The sequence below is a fragment of the Octopus bimaculoides genome, chromosome 22 (assembly GCF_046866305.1).
Source record: "Octopus bimaculoides isolate indiv1 chromosome 22, ASM4686630v1, whole genome shotgun sequence".
Lineage (NCBI taxonomy): Eukaryota > Metazoa > Mollusca > Cephalopoda > Octopoda > Octopodidae > Octopus > Octopus bimaculoides.
Genome location: NC_142949.1, coordinates 35167566 through 35185065, shown reverse-complemented (window position 1 = coordinate 35185065; position 17500 = coordinate 35167566). Strand labels below are relative to the sequence as shown.

Sequence of the window (17500 nt, the reverse complement as noted above, 5' to 3'; positions counted from 1 at the left end):
TAAATGAAATACAGAAAATAGAGAAATGCGATCAAATCGCACATTGCTACCCAAAAAACTATGGAATTTAAAAAGCAATAAAGCATTGAAATAAACTAGTTATGTAAATGTAGTGAATAGAAGATTTAAAACGTAGTTGAAAATATATATGTTGTAAACACATAAAACGAAATATAATAAAGGCGCAGGCGTGGCTGTGTGGTAAGAAGCTTGCTTCCCAACCACATGGTTCAGGTTTCAGTCCCACTGCATAGCACCTTGAGCAAATGTCTTCTACTATAGCCTTGGGCTGACCAAAGCCTTCAGGTAAAGCCTTAGTAAACGGCAACTGAAAGAAGCCCATCGTATATATATATATGTGTATATGTTTGTGTGTCTGTGTTTTTCCTCCTCCCCGCTATCGCTTGACAACGACGTAAAACTCTTTTGGTTTCAAAGCGAAGAACTCTGAAATGTCAGTTTCGATCTCCTCTTGGCTTTCGAAAGTTATGTCCCCGAAATGATTCTGTAAACTACGAAACAAATGGTAGTCTGAAGGAGCAAGGTCGGGAGAATAAGGTGGATGAGGAATTTTTTCCCAACCAAGCTCTCCGATCTTTGCAATGTGGGGTCGCGCATTGTCCTGATGAAACATCACTCCTTTTCGATTCACTAAAGCGGGTCATTTTTCTCTTCAAAGCTTGGTTCAAACGCCCTAATTGCTGACAGTAGACTTGAGCATTGATTGTTGCATCAGGTGGTAACAATTCAAAGTGAATTACTCCTTTGCAATCCCACCAGAGGGAGAGAAGAACCTTTTCCCCCATGAAGCCCCCTTCTCGGTGATACTTGAAGAAGTTGATGAGAGATTCACCAGAGAGGAAAGTGTTTGTCTCTCGACCTTTCAGATGCGTCCACCATACACATTCTTTCGCCATAGCCACAAGTACGATGAAAATGGCTCTTCCTTCCCGTTTCAAGGAATATTCACGATAGACTCGGTTGATAAACTGACTCGTCCCACACGCAGATAAATAGATAGATAGATTGATAGATAATGTTGCCTGTTGCTTCCGTCTCACAAATTTTGATCTGTCTTTTTACTTCCATCGGCTACCGTTTCCTCCCCTTCCTCTCTCTTTTCCTCTTTCATTACACCTCTCCTTACCTTCTCAGCTTTTCCTTCTCCACTGCCTTTCCCCTCCCTCGTTCCTCTCATTCTCTTTTTTTCCTTTTATGATTGCTTTTCTTCTCTTCATGCCGCATCCTATCCTTTCCCACCAACCTCTTTGTTGGCGTATTTTACATTTATCCCTTCGTCCCTTTTCCTTCTCTCTCTCTCTTCCCCCCTTTATTTGTTCTCCCTATTTTCCCTTGTATATTTAACTTTAAACAACTGTCTTAACCTCTTAACATTCTCCAAACATTCTCCCCTTCCTCCAACTTCCTCTTTATTCCATATCCTTTCACTCAGCCCTCAACTTGACTCCCCTCTTTTCCCTCTCTCATTGAGGTACTGCCACTTCGTCTCCCGACTTTTTGACTCCTCTCTCGCCATTCTTCCTTTCCGTTACTCTATCTCTGTTTATCTTTTATTCTTTTACTTGTTCCAGTCAGTGGACTGCGGCCATGCTGGAGCACCACCTTGAAGGGCTTTTGTCGAACGAATCATCGACCCCCAAAACTTAAGCTTCGTATTTATTCTATCGGTTTGTCATGCCGACACCAGGCGGCGTGCTGGCAGAAACGTTAGCACGCTGGGTGAAATGCTTAGCGGCATTTCGTCTGTCTTTACGTTCTGAGTTCAAATTCCGCCGAAGTCGACTTTGCCTTTCATCCTTTTGGGGGCGGTCGATAAATTAAGTACCAGTTGCGTACTGAAGTAGATCTAATCGACTGGCCTCCTCCCCAAAATTTCAGGCTTTGTGTTTATAGTAGAAAAGTTTGTCATACCGAACTGCTAAGTTAATGACGCAAACAAACCAACATCGGCTGTCAAGCGATGGCGGGAACAAACAAAGACATATACATATCATTTAACGATATTTATTTCTCAATGAATGCCGTACTTTTTCTTTGTTAATCTTGCCTTAAACTACATGCATACATACATAAACGCATGCATGCATACATATATACATACATGCAAATCTGCACATATACATACATACAAAAATACCCTGTTGCTGATGTTGAAATTCCAAAGAAGGAGCCTTGGATCTAGGTTAGAAACCGGCGCTCTCTCTATTGGCAAGAAATCTTGAAATAAAACTGAACAATGACATACATCCATATATATGTACGTCCGTGCATGCATGCATACATACATACATACATACATACATACATACACATATACATACAAATTTAACTCCCGAAACCACTAAAGGCACCAACCTTATGATAGTCACGGGGTTCGGACACATCAAGTTAAACGGTCTTTCCCCTTGTGAGATAAACTCACAGAATGAAATAGTTGGACAAAGGCTAATGTGACTGCCTTCAGTGGCTTTCCAAGTTAAATTCTGACTCTCATTTCTAGCAATCGCCGGTGCTATTTTGCACCCTCATTTATGAATTCCTTTTTGGTTTCTAATTGCTAACGAGCCACCTATATTATAATGCATTTAATATATCTTAATATATTAACATATAATTATAATATCTTATTGCACTGATATATATATATATATATATATATATATATAATATATATAGGATAAAATCTTTATAAGAACTTATCAAGTAGTCAGCGTGAAAAAACTCCATAAGGAAAAAAAACCCATCGTTTTTTTCCCATAAATATATAATAATTTATATAAGGGCATTAACTATATAGTAATGCCTCACGCTTAGAGGGACTAAATAAGTCTTATTTAGTCCCTCTAAGCGTGAGGCATTACTATATAGTTAATGCCCTTATATAAATTATATATATATATATATATATATATATAAATTATATATATATATATATATATATATCCAACCTTTTCACCTCTCTCTCGATTATTTTAATTTTCTCCTTTATTAACCTTAGTATCGCTTTTCCGTCATCAATCACCTCTTCTTCTTCTTCTTCTCTCATTTAAATACCCCCCCCCCCCCCCCCCCATCACCATTGCGGTCACTAGCGTGCCCTCCACCTTTCCCCCCTTCTCTTTAGACTTCCCTTATCTCAACATCACCCCTTACCTTCCACCACACCTTGACTTTTACCCTCACGGCTATTACTTTCTCCCCTCCCCTTCCTCACTTTCCGCTACATCTTTCACCTTTACTTCTCCCCCCCTCTCTCTCTGTCTCTCTCTCTCTCTCTCTCTCTCTGTCTCTCTATATCTCTCTCTCTCTGTCTCTCTATATCTCTCTCTCCCTCATTTCTCCTCTTTCCTTTTGGCATCCCCTTCCTCCTCGTTACTCTCTCATATTACATGTAATCCTCACAGCTACCGTTCAGACGCTTCCCCTATTTTCTTTCAATCGTTTTTATACACTTTCTCTTCCTCCCTCTCTCTCTCTCTCTTTCGCTCCCTCCCATTCTTATACCTTTTTATACCTTTTCTTTTACTTTCATTCTCACCATCATCAGCACCACTATCAACTCTCTTCACACTTAACTTCTCTCACTCTCTCATCCTTTCTCTCTCACACACTCTCTCATCTCCCTAACCCCCTTCTCCCACTTTACTCTCTCTCTCTCATATTATCTCTCTTTCTGTTATCTCTCCCTCCCCATCATTTACTTTCTCTCTCTCTCTCTCTCTTTATCTTTACCAAGCTTTGCCTGTTACCTTTCTCACCCTTCCACACTTCAAACTTACTTTTTCATTTCTCTCACCCTCTCTCTCCTACCTTACTCTTTCTCTCTTACTCTCCCTATCATATGTTGCTCTCTTTCATCTCCAGCTCACTCACTCTCTCTCTCTCTGGCTTTATTTGTTTTCTACATCTTTCTGTCTTTCTCCAGCTTCATTCTACTTTCTTTCTCCCCTTCCTCCATGGCTTTCTTCAACGTCAACACACACACACGTACGCACACACATGCACATATACACAACCACACACATTTCGTTTCTTTCTCTTTCTCCCTCTCTTTCTCACAATCTTTTACTCTCTCAGTGTATCTTCACCTTCTTCCTCCCTCTCTCTCTCTCTCTCTCTCTCTCTCTCTCACACACACACATACACACACGCACAGAAACGCATAAACATATACACCCTCTCTGCTATTTTTTAAGCACACACACACACACACTTAGCTCATTCTTTCCTACTCCTTGTTTTCTTCGTAAACACATACACACACACACAAACACACACGTTTCTTATTTCTTTCTTTGCACACGTAAACACACACACACACACACACACACACACACACACACATACTCCCACATACCCATACACGAGTTTTGTTACACATTTTTATTACACGCGCGCGCACACACATGAAATACATATACACACATACGAGATACACAGACACACACACGCCCGCACAACAAATATATATATATATATATATATACATACATATACACGGTCACACCGGATATATATATAGAGAGAGAGAGAGAGAGATATGTATATATACACACACATATACATTTACTCTATCTAATAGAAACACACACAAACACACACACGTACACACACATAGATAGATATATACAGATACATCATACATTTACCACTGTCTCTGTTTTACCTTCCCCTCACTACAACTACCACCTTTCTCCTCCTCCTCGACCTCCGTCATGTTTTGTTTCTCTCTTTCTCCCCTTTTCCTCCTCCCCTTCTCCTCTTATACTCTTCTATAGCCTCCCTCCCTCACCTTCATCTATTGGTATGCATTACTTATACACACACACACACTATTAAGCACTCACACATACATTAAACACTCACACATAACGCGCACACACACACATATTTATACATATATATATACTTACTGACACTCACACACATACACACTCACGCACTTGCCTTCCTGCCTTACCTACCAACCAACCAACCAGCCAGCCAGCCAACCAGCCAACCAGCCTACCCACCACCATACCGTCCTACCTACCTATCTTGGCTAGTTTGGTGGGTTGTGCTTTTTCTTCTTTTTTTTTTCTGGTGCCCGGTTTTTTTTTATCAATTCCTCTGTTGGTTCGGCTTTTTCTCTTTTTTTTCTTCTTGTTTATTCATTAACACTAGTCGTGTGTACTTGCAGTCCCGCTTACAGACGGGCTCGGAGGAAACAAACATGTTACAATTCTCTAAACAAACACACCAACATTACATTAAGGAAAGCTCCCCTGAAAATAGCTTAATTTATATATAAAATAAGCGTTTAATTTAATATACGTTTACACCCACCTCTCACCTTCCCTAGCTTGCTAATTATGTAATTTCAAATATTAAATATATGTGATAATTTCAAATTAAATTTAGCTAACATAGGCAATCATCAGTCACGAACGGGAAGTATCTTAACAGAAAACAATAGACGTAAAGAAAACTTGCCTCTTATTTATATTTATATCCCAACATGTATCTTAAGTAATATATAATATATAATTGTTTTTAATTCAAATTTAATTCGATATAGCATAATAAGTAATAAACATTGGAAAATCAATGTTACATTATTAAGTCCAATATTTAAAGGAAAGCAAAACACAAGTAAAAATCATCAAATTTTAAGTCATTATTTTTCAGTACTTCACTTCATAAACAACGAAACACATTCGCTTTCTATATTTCTTACCCTGGGATACTTTTTTACGTATATTCTAAGTAAGCACGGAAATCGCTTTACCAGGAATACTTGTGCATATACTCTCGCACAGGACAAAAACGGAAAGGACTTGTTTTTATAAAGAAAGAATAAGAGTAAGTTTAAAACAAGATAATACCCATCACGCATACAGGAAGAGAAAGAACGATATATATACATATATATACATATGAATATATCTAAAGGAGAATTTTATCCTTTTTCAAGTATTATGTATTGGTTTGTCTTCTTATCTCGGACTTAAACTGTAACAGTTATTCTTCTGTTTATCGCATTTGGATATTTGCTTAATTCCGACGAGTTTCTTTTACGTTCAGGTAAAGTATTGAGTTGTTTTTTTGTTTTTATAGTTTATGTTACAAAAGAAAGGAAAAATTAACAAAACTTAGTCAATGATATAACTGTAATTATTTCATTAATTGATTAATTATTATTGTGTTTATCATCATCAATGTTTGCTGTAACATTTAGTTGAGATTCAAGAAAAAAAGAAAAAAAAACATTTCGATGCATGATGTGTGTACTTGTAATTGTAAGCGTGTGGGTGTGAATGAGATGTCGGTTGTATGAGAAAGAGTGCGCGCGTGCGTTATGTGTGTGTGTTTGTGTGTGTCAGCGTGCGTGTGCATGTGTGTGTATTGTAATCTGTTGTGTGTATGCAACAGGTTTACGATGTGAGTGTGGGACCAGATTTATTTTTTTTCTTCGTTTTTCTCTTTAATAATAAAAGCATGATGCTTTGTTTAAATTATACATCGTTATTATATTTGTGTGCATCTATACTATAAAAGGCAGATTTTCTCTGTGTGTGTATGTTTAAAATTCATACATTTACACAATTCCAAATTTCTTGGATTAAAGAATCGCAATTAATATTCTAAATACTCCGGAAAATATTTTAAAATGAGGAAATGGGGGGGGGGGGGAGATCGAAATTTTGAATTTGAGATTTTTGAAATTTTTTTTTCAGAATCGGAATCTCCATAGCCTAAAACGTGGGATTCCTTTAAAAAAATAATAAATAAGGGGGGGGGACGGTTCAGATTACATATAGTCCATCTGGACCATCATTTAACACCTCCCCACCTAATGGGGTTTGTAACACAGGACAGAGCCCCTTTGAAAGTGCAAATACATCCACATTTCATGGAAGGTACATAGAATTTTAGTACATGTTCTTGGAATAAGTGTCCTACAAAACTTCAACAATGCATATCTCATTATAGACTTTGTAACGTAATTTTATGTATTAGAAAAGGAATATTTGACCCATAGGTACACAGACGTTGAGCTTTATTATATGTGTGTGTGTGTGTGTGTGTGTGTGTGTGTGTGTGTGTGTGTGTCGAAGTAGAGATGGGTAGATATAGCTTGAGACAGAGATAACAGATAAGAATATTTCAATAGATCCATACAATCAGTGCTCAGAGTCAACTATTGGTATTTTATTCACCTCGCAATTTAGGCAATTGTTTTCACCTGAGCACTAATTGGATGCATCTATTGTATAAATGTCCTTTGAACAATTTTTATCTGTTATCAATCACTACCTCTTTGTCTCCTTTCTCCGACAGGATGAAAGGCAAAGTCGACATCGGCGAAAAGATATGAATATTACAATTTATTATTTCGCTAAACTTTTAAAAGTGCTCTCCTAGAGCCAACGAATGTCGTGCTTCAACAGAAGCTTTGCGAGTTAAAAAAAAAACCCAACAAAATTTTATTCATTTGTGGCGGGAGTCTAAAGAGAGTGACATACCCAAAGAATTCTACAATTTTACGAGGCGGTGCTGGCTTTAAGGATGTCGCGAATGGCCTGGTTGGATGCCCTGCCTTCTGAGTTCCTTTACAGGGCTTAGAAAAACTGAAGGACAGCAGCAATGAGTGCGTGAATCAGAGAGGGGAATATGGTGAATAAAATCGTAATTAACTGATCCTCCTGTATTTTCTTTTGCGCAAAGTCAGGAACTTTTCGTCACCCTCATGTATTTCAAATCCTACTTTGTGGGAACGACGGAGTTGTGGAATAGCTGTCCTTCGAAATTCCATACCACATGGAAAAGGGGGAAGAAAATAGCTTTTTATTCCTTCAGTTTCTTTCTTTCTCTCTGTTTTTTTTTGTCTTTTTAATATTCCTGTGATTTCTTGCAATGGAAATTAAGATTCCGATTTCCATTTTTTTAAAAGTATATTTTTGTATTTTTGCCCTTGATTTTTCTCGTGAGGTCTTTCAGGACCAACTATCCGAAAACCTTGAACTGATTATACAACACACAAGATCCTTTGGTTCTGAGACACCTTAATCATAGAGGGTTGAAGTCGCAAACAATAGCACAGAACGTGGCACCAGTGGAGTATACTGAACTCACGTCCTGGATGCGACCCGGCCACCTTGAATGTGTAGAGTTCAGGGCCAAAGCACTTGTATGAGGCAGGAGGGGATGATTTTTCTCTGAAGAAGCAGACCTGCTGTTCGGCTCCCTCTGGAGTTTCTTACTATTACACATGTATGTATAGACATGCATCTAGGGGAAAATATGCATAAAATTACCACAGTTCTCGAAAATAGTTGCTTCTAACAGACAGAAAGGCCTGGAAATAATCTGTATATGAAGTTGGTGTGGGGGAGAAGGAGTGTTTGGCTAGTTCTTTACCGACCCTTGAAAGGATTAAGCAAAGTTGACTTAAGAAGAATTTGAATTCAGAACGTGAGGGACCTTGAGAAATATCGTAAAGCAGTTTGTTCGACGCTCTAACAATAAGCCAATACGGCTCATTGTTCGATGCTCTAACAATAAGCCAATACGGCTCATACAGGGGTGATTGGGATTAAAGAAGAGTAACGTAGATAAAAAAATTTTTTTTTTAACCAAGTACCGACTCGAGTCTTAAGACTCGTAGGGCCATTTACTCAGTTTCCATGACTCGGGTTTCTATAACGCAGAAAATGAGCGAGATCACAACATTCTCCCTGGATAGGACGCCAGTTCATCGCCCGTTTAGTCATTTGCAGCTGAGTGGATTGGGACAACGTGAAATGAAGTGTTTTGCTCAAGAACACAACACAACACATCGTAAATGACCAGTCCGAGAATCGAGGGGACGAATTTACGATCGTTAATGCAACTGCTTAGGCACTCATCCGTGCGTCTTCACGGATTAAGGATAAAGAAATTGGAAAATCTGGCTGGGTGTAAGGAAAATTTCATTAAGATGTTTCACCGTTTTGATTTTGATTTTTTTTTTTTCATTTCAAATAATGTCTGGAAGTCGAAGTTTTTTGTTTGTTTGTTTTGTTTTTAAGTCAGTAGAACAGAGGTCATTTTAAACAGTCAACTGACCTGACAGAAATGGTTTGTGTTTGCATGGCATCGGATTAGAAGAGCTGTATGTTGTAGATTAATTATTAGTGTCTGCTGTGAGTAAAGATGTAAAAGACTGACTTTGGTATAGTGAGTACTACAGAGTCTCTCACACATGTATGTGTGTGTATGTTTACTCATATACATACAGGGTTGACCAAAAGTCACCTGACAGTAAATCAAAACCCATATAATTCCAAGATTAAAACAAAAAAATATTTTATATGAGACTTCTCATAGACAAATGTTGGGGGGAAAAACGGTGATTTTTAACTCGCAGCATTCATAATTGCAATGAATAAATAAAATTGAATATTAAGTATTTATGATATTGTGATGAACCATAACCTTGGAACCTACCAAAAGATTACCTGGAGTTCTTCACTAATCCAAGTCATCAACAAGATGGAAGTATATGCCACTGGGTTTATTTCAGAAATAACTTTGTCTGTAGAATTTATAAAAACTATGAGAGACAGAAAATGGAATTCACGAGACTCTTTATTATTCACTACGATCGTTTCGACATATAGAGCACCGATGCAAAAAAAAAAAAAATCATATATATACATTTGTATATATGTATATGTGTTTGTGCTCCCAACGCCTGGCCGGTGTTGGTGTGTTTACGACTCCGTAATCTACCGGTTCGGCAAAAAGCCGATAGAATGAGTGCGAGATTTCAAATAACTACTGGTGCAAATCTGTTTCACTAAACGCTTGAAGGCGGTGCAGCAGCATGGCCACACCCCATCGAATGAATCAAGTAAAAGAATGAAATATATTTTGCATGCAGCTGTTCCGTGGTTCATCCGAACCCAGAGAAAAACTGCTTAGGCTATTATAGAGGCGCACCTCTGATTTCGGAAAAGGGTGAGTAATAATTGGAAGTTGTGATGTTTATGCCGTAACGAGAAGCAGTAGTAGTGCTAGTAGAGTGAAGCGCAAACAGGCATTCCGCCGGTTACAACGATGAGGGTTCCAGTTGATCCGATCAACGGAACAGCCTGCTCATGAGATTAACGTGCAAGTGGCAGAGCACTCCACGGACACATTGTGCTCTTAATGTAAGTTCTCGGTGAGATTCAGGATGTGACAAGGCCGGCCTTTTGAAATAGGGATACTATACGCTTTTGCCAGCTCAGGGGACTAGAGCAACGTGAAATCAAGTCTGTTTCTCAAGGGCACAATGCATGGCCGGGAATTGAACTCAAGACCTTACGATTATGAGCCGATTAGCATAACCAGTAAGCCATGCGTGGAATAAGGAAACAGCGGAGGTGCCTTACAAAGTCATCGGTTTATTCGCGAATATTTTTAGACAAGGCCGGCCTTTTGAAATAGGGGTACTTCACGTTTTTGCTAGCTCAGTGGACAAGAGCAACGTCGTCTGTTGCTTAAGGGCATAATGCATGGCCGGGAATTGAACTCGGAACCTTACGATTGAGAGCTGATTAGCATAACCACTAAGCCACGCGTGGAATAAGAAGGAAAAAGCGGAGGTTCCTTGCAAAGTCATCGGTTTATTTTGCTAACATTTTTAACGAGATTGTTTTATAGAGTGAGAAGGATAGTTGGAAGTGAAGTGAAAACGTGTGTGCGTATGTCTATTAGCACTCACACACACAAACTTTACACCGCCACTGCTACCGTCTCCACCACAGCTCGACTATAGTTTTTAAAAGCTGTGAAATATCAGGTTTATTTACTTCCTGGCTTCACTAGCGGGAAATGTTCTAACACTAATTAGTACCCTATGGGACAACACACGCACACACATACACGCGTGTGTGTGTGTAGTCTGCATATTGGATGAATAGTGTAGGCACTGATTTACTCCATTATCAAACTAGTGGCAATGGTATATAGTATATGTGTGTGTGTGTATACATACATAACTTACACACACACACACATGCAAATACAGTCAAATAGTCAGATAGGTAGATAGATGTACCACTACTTTGATAATGCGTAGTTTATACATATATATATACGTATATATATATATATATATATACATATATATATATATATATATATATATATATATATATATATATATATATATATATATATATATATATATATATATATATATGCATATATATACACACATATATATATAGACATATACATGTATATATATATATATACACACATTTACACATATATATACATATACATATGTACTTATAGAGTGCATACATGTGTATTATATATATATACACTCGTAACACACACACGCGCGCGTATATAATGCAGAATACAATTACATATAAAAACTTTGTTATTAGTATCTGATATTAATTACCTATACAATCTTATAACAAAAACATCACGTTGTTTTTTTTTTCTGATTATATATGTATAATCGCGTGCGTGTGAGTCTGTGTGTATATGTGTGCGTGTATATGTAGGCATAGACGTACACACGCAATATTTTTCCTCATACATAAATGCATAAAAGAGATTGGATAAAGAAAAATTCTTCAAACCCATTTCTATGATAGCGTTTTACATCGGCGCTCTTTTAATCATATCGCAGTGGACTGTATTAGTGGGCGGGAAGATAGTTGTGACGTTCTCTCTTTTCATTGATTACTTCTGAGAAAGTAGGCCGGTCTTTTAAAGTGGGGGTGGTGTTGTTTATAACGGCTGATTCTACCGTTTTATTCCAATCCATTCCCTCTCCGTTGCTCTCTCTCTCTCTGTTTAAAGCCAAAGAAAATACTCGCGCACATAAAATGTGTGTGCTTCCATGTCCCCGACCTAACCGAAGTTTTGTGCGTAGATTTAGTAGACGGAAACTGAAAGAAGCCCGTCGAATACACACATTCATTCACACATACATACATACATACATACATACATACGCACACATACGTGTGTGCGTGTATGTTTATGTATGTGTTTCCCCCACTCGCTTGTCAATCGATGTTGGTTTGCTTGCGTTCCCGAAATTTAGCGGTTCGGCAATAAAATCCGACAGAACAAGTACCAGGCATTAAAAAATAAATCCAGCTCCAGCCTCAGCTGTGAACTTGGAAACTAACGGATGACCAATTTTATCCCTTACACCGCGTACCTATTGGTTTAGATCGCCAGTAAACTAAACCGCTGATATTCTTTATACAATGATCGCTAAATCCACAAGATTTTTTATTCTCTCTTTTTATTTCCTCGTGTTCCTTTCTGTTGAAGAGCGTAGGCTCGAAATGTAAAAGACTTTCTCACTTTCCCGAGCGTCAAACTAATACTTATACATCTGCTTGTTGTTTATACACCTGTCTTGGTCTTTTGTTTTTCTGTAGATTTCAACTATATATATATATATATATATATATATATATACAGAGAGAGAGAGAGAGAGAGAGAGAGATGGATAGATAGATAGATAGATAGATAGATAGATAGATAGATAGATATAGATCTAGATATATAGATATAGACATTGATGGTCAGTAAATCATAATTTTTTTTTTTTTTTGATTGGATGAAATTGTGAAGGAAAAGGTAATTTTTTTTCCGAATCCTAATTTCCCTGGTATGAAACACTAAAATACTTTAAAAAAAAGACAAACACATAATAAAATAAAATAAATTTTTAAAATTGAAGGAAAAAACGATTTTATTTCCCCATGAGGTGTGGGATTTCAAAAGCTATTCTAAAACTTCGCCATAAATTGCACCCTCACAATCTTGGCAGACTTTTTAAAGACCATTCTAAAAATCTCTCAATTCCAGTGCATTGCAACGTATAGCAGAAACAGCTCCAAGCTAATGAAGTTCATTTCATAATCTTTTGTTCCTTTGTCATTCAATAAATTTCTTATTACTGCTGTGTACTCGACTGAGGGTTAGCTCAGCAGCAAATGTGTATTGAGTTCGAACACTAGGTCATTAGTATCACTGTACCTAAGCGAAACATACATACATAGGTACATACATACATGCATGCATAGATACGTGCATACATACATACGTACGTACATGCATGCATACATATGTATTTGGCATTCCAGAAGCTTGAAAGAGTCGGGCTCCTGTTAGGGGCCTGTGAAACTTGAAGTAGCACGGAGCCGAATCAATTCTAAATAACACACACACACACACACACACACACACACACACACACACACACACACGCACTCTTTTTTTAATCTCTGCCAAGCAACCACTCCTCATTCATATATCCTTTGCTATCGCAGTCTGAGATCGGCTGTGATGGTGTGAGATAGAGTGTGTTGGCAGTGGGTGGATGGATGGATGGATAGATGGGTGGATGAACGACTGGGTTGGTACAGAATCTCTTATCTCTCTTTTACATTCCCATGTATCACGACTGTAGTAAAATCGAGGCCCTCCAACATGTCGTTATGTCACAGACCACACACATGCACACACACTTAAAGCATACACCCAACCAGGTAACTTGTACGACCCGCAAGAAGAAACAGCACCCTCCAAATCACCCTCTACCATCGTCACGATCACTACCACTACCACCATCATCATCATAATCATCACTTAACGTCTATTTTTCCATGCTTGCATGGGTTAGACAGAATCTGTTGAGGCAGATTTTCTACGGCTGGATGCCCTTCTTCTCGCCAACTCTTACCGGTTAGCAAGTAAATATTTTCCCTTGTGCAGACATGTTTGTTTTTCATGGCTGACATTTTCGCTTTTATGACGGTGGTACTTGCTTACAACCATCATGTGATATCAAAACAAAAGTACAGACACACACACACACACATTCACACAACACACACATGCATAAATACATAGGTACTCACACATTACATACACACATATATACATACGCACATATTAAAGAAAAGGGAAAACGAAACCAAGGCAGGACGAGTATCTCAGGTCATTTAGAATATTTAATTAGAGTAAAGGTGAATCAAAAATTGAGAAGTAGAAGTAATTAATGTCTTACAGCTGTTTCTGGGGTATCCCAGGTGATGGCTCAACATCTCCATACACCGAGTAAACCGTCATCGGAGACCAGGTGTATAAACAGGAAAGTTCCAGACAGAGAATTCACAGTGTATAAAAGAATAAAACTCGACATAGAAGAATAAAGACAGACGATTAAAGCTCACAGATCATCTTGGTCGAGAGGGTATGGAGGTTAGTCTGTATTTCTGTGAAGGTATAGCACCTTAAGTATAATCCCAGGTAAATCTAGACAGTATTTGGAATGATGCATTCAGATTGGAAAAATAGATCACGTGTGTGTTTGTGTGTGTGTGTGTGTGTGTGTGTGTGTGTGTGTGTGTGTGTGTGTGTGTGTGTGTGTATAGGTGCATGGATAAACGAAATCTAAGCCTTAAAAGACTGTCAAGTTGATAAACAAATCCCACCCAACTTGTTTTAAGATCTTACACACAAACACAATCTCGACCACTCATGAACACACACACTGACATTCGCACACGCACATACCTAAATACATACGCCAACATTCATACTCGAATATATATATAAGTTGTAGTATATTGTCAACTTAATGTGACAATCCCAACAAGGGAATACACTACTGCTGTTTAGCCCTAGGAAGCTGGACCGCTTCCTGTCGGCTTTGACACAATTACTGTGTCCTTAAGTTTGTGAAGGGGAGACAAGCTCCCCCACCCAGCCTAGCCAGCTGGATAGAGAGGCCAGTTTCTCCCTCACAAACTTATGTAAAATCATAGTGAAGTTCATTCACATATATATATATAATTCCAAGAGAGTTAGAGGTTGTGAATCCAACCAACTAAGGGATAATATCTATCCAATATATTGCTGGTAGAATACCCAATTATTAATACACAAGTGTTTTTTCATTGCATGGCAATTACATAACTGAATGTAATAAATGGGTAAGGGTAAAAAGTTATTTTACCCTTAATTTATACGGCAGTAAGAAAATGGAGGAGATCAAGAGGTGGTATTCATCAACTTCTTCAGTACCATATCCAACCCATCAACCATCTCGGACTCATTGCTTAAACAGCCACTAAATATAGCGGTGTAACACCATTGGATATTCTTCTATTGGTTTCAATCATTTGACTGCGGCCATGCTGGAGCACCGCCTTTAGTCAAACGCATCCACGCCGGGACTTATTCTTTGTAAGCCAAGTACTTATTCTATTGATCTCTGTTGCCGAAACGCTAAGTTACGGGGACGTAAACGCACCAACATCGGTTGTCAAGCGATGATGGGCGCGCACCACACACACACACACACACACACACACACAGATAGAAAACCAAAAGAACATTCACTTCCAGATTTATATTATTTTCTGTAAATCATTTCTGATGAGCCTGGGAAATTAACGAGATGCACACACACACTGCTTCTTTTGACACAGAAAAGCAATTAAAGCTAACACACACACAGATGCTCGAACACAGACAAACACACGGAGGTGCAAATGCATCGTTCTGTTTTTCCATTTCTTGCTCAGTATTGAAAAGAAATCACACTGAAACCAAAATTCCACCTGTTGGAGGTGCTTATGGGCGTTTGTGTCAATGTGTTCGTATGTGTTTGTTTTAATGTGTGTGTATGAGTGTGATAGAGGTGACAGAAACAAAGTGTGACACCTGATGCTGTTCTTCTTAATATTGTTGCTGCTGTCGCTGTTTTTTTTTTTCTTGCTGCTTGTTGACATGTCAGAGTGGCGCGGTTTATTTCGCTATATTTTATAGAGTTTCTCGGATTTTGTTTTTTTTTTCTTGCTACCACTTCCCCCATTGAATTCAGTTTTCTTTTTTACAGTGTTTGTCTGTGTACGAGTGTGTGTATGTGTGTGTGTGTGTGTGTGTGTGTGTATTAGCTTTAGTTGCCTTCTGTGTCAAAAAAAGCAGTTATATATATATGTCTAACTCCCGTTTTTGACACAGAAGGCGCACATACATACATACACGCACACACACATAATATATATATATATATATATATATATATATATATATATATATATATATATATATATATATATATATATATATAAATATATACACACACATATACATACACACACACACACACACACACACACACACACATATATACATACACGTACGCACATAGCAAACACAGACATACACACACATAATTATCTATTCTTTTCATGTCGTATGGTCGCAGATCTGTAGAGTGGGGAAAACGGTTTGCTCTGTGTGTGTGTGTGTGTGTGTCTGCGTGCGCGCGGCTGTCTTTAACGGTTTCTCTCGCTAATCTCTCTGACTGCCTTCTTGTATGATTGATGAGGATACGTGTTCGTCTTGTGTGTGTGTGACTGTGTACGTTTTACATACATATACATATGCATATATATACACACATACACGTGTGTGCGTATGCGCGCGTGTATATGCGTGCACACACACACATATACTGCATACCCGCATAGCTTGTGTCATTCTCGTCTTGAACATTTTGACAGCGGTGCCTATTACAAACGTAAGATGTTTGACCCCCTGTTATATATTACATGTGTGCATTCTTCATACTCCTACACACACACACAAACACTGGAGACGGAGCCAATGGCCCTTGCGGGGCCCCTCTTGACTCTCGTAAGATTGATGCCGTAATCATTTCGTTTAACCTGTTGCAAGTTCAACACCTGCAGAAAAGACATGGGCTGTGGGCGGGGAAGATTCCAGATGACCGATGTTTTGGAGAAGCAGGGCTAAAAGGATGGGGGGAGGTAGTGCGGGCAAGGGGGTTGTTGAATGCAACAAGGATGGTGGGAATTGTAGAGATGAGAGTTCAGCATTTCTGATATACGAGACCAGCCAGCCCGGAAGAGTTTCAAATTTTGGCACAAGACCTGTAATTTCGGGGGGATGGGGTAAGACGATTACATTGACCCCAGTGCTGAACTGGTACTTATTTTATTGACCCTGAAAGAATGAAAGGCAAAGTTGGCCTCGGTGGAATTTGAACTCAGAACGTAAATGGACGCCGGGGTAATATGTCCTGTAGGACATGCGTTCGCTACTAGAAATCCGCGGTGATAGTGAAGCTCAACATTTGGAGTGATTGTGTGGGCCTCTACCACCAATAAATACATGTTTTCGAGGAATTACGAAAATAATTCTTGGAAAAACTCCGCTACGATGTAGTTCTTCTGAATGCTTATCGTATATGATGCATAGATGCCAGGGAAATGTGTCCTAAGTATTACATATGATACACAGGACGGGTTTGAGTGACCTCAAAGAGCTGTGGTTTTCAACCGGGTTCATATGGACTGGTGGTGGGGGTGGTGCTCCATATAAGATTTTGTTGCTAAAAACTTATGTGCGATAACTTCGTTATACCTCTACACAAAATACTTTTTATACAATTCCT

General features: G+C 38.5%; 1 protein-coding gene across 3 annotated transcripts in view; it reads left to right on the top strand.

Annotated features, from left to right (window-relative positions):
• The first annotated feature begins 4251 nt into the window (after positions 1–4251).
• The window catches only part of LOC106868677 (fibroblast growth factor receptor 2), a 124315-nt gene continuing 111066 nt past the window's right edge, over positions 4252–17500 (top strand). For all 3 annotated transcript variants that reach the window (XR_016237887.1, XM_089339575.1, XM_089339574.1), the window contains exon 1: positions 4252–6084. The gene's annotated coding sequence lies outside the window, so the exon portion shown is untranslated. The remainder of the gene's footprint in view (positions 6085–17500) is intronic.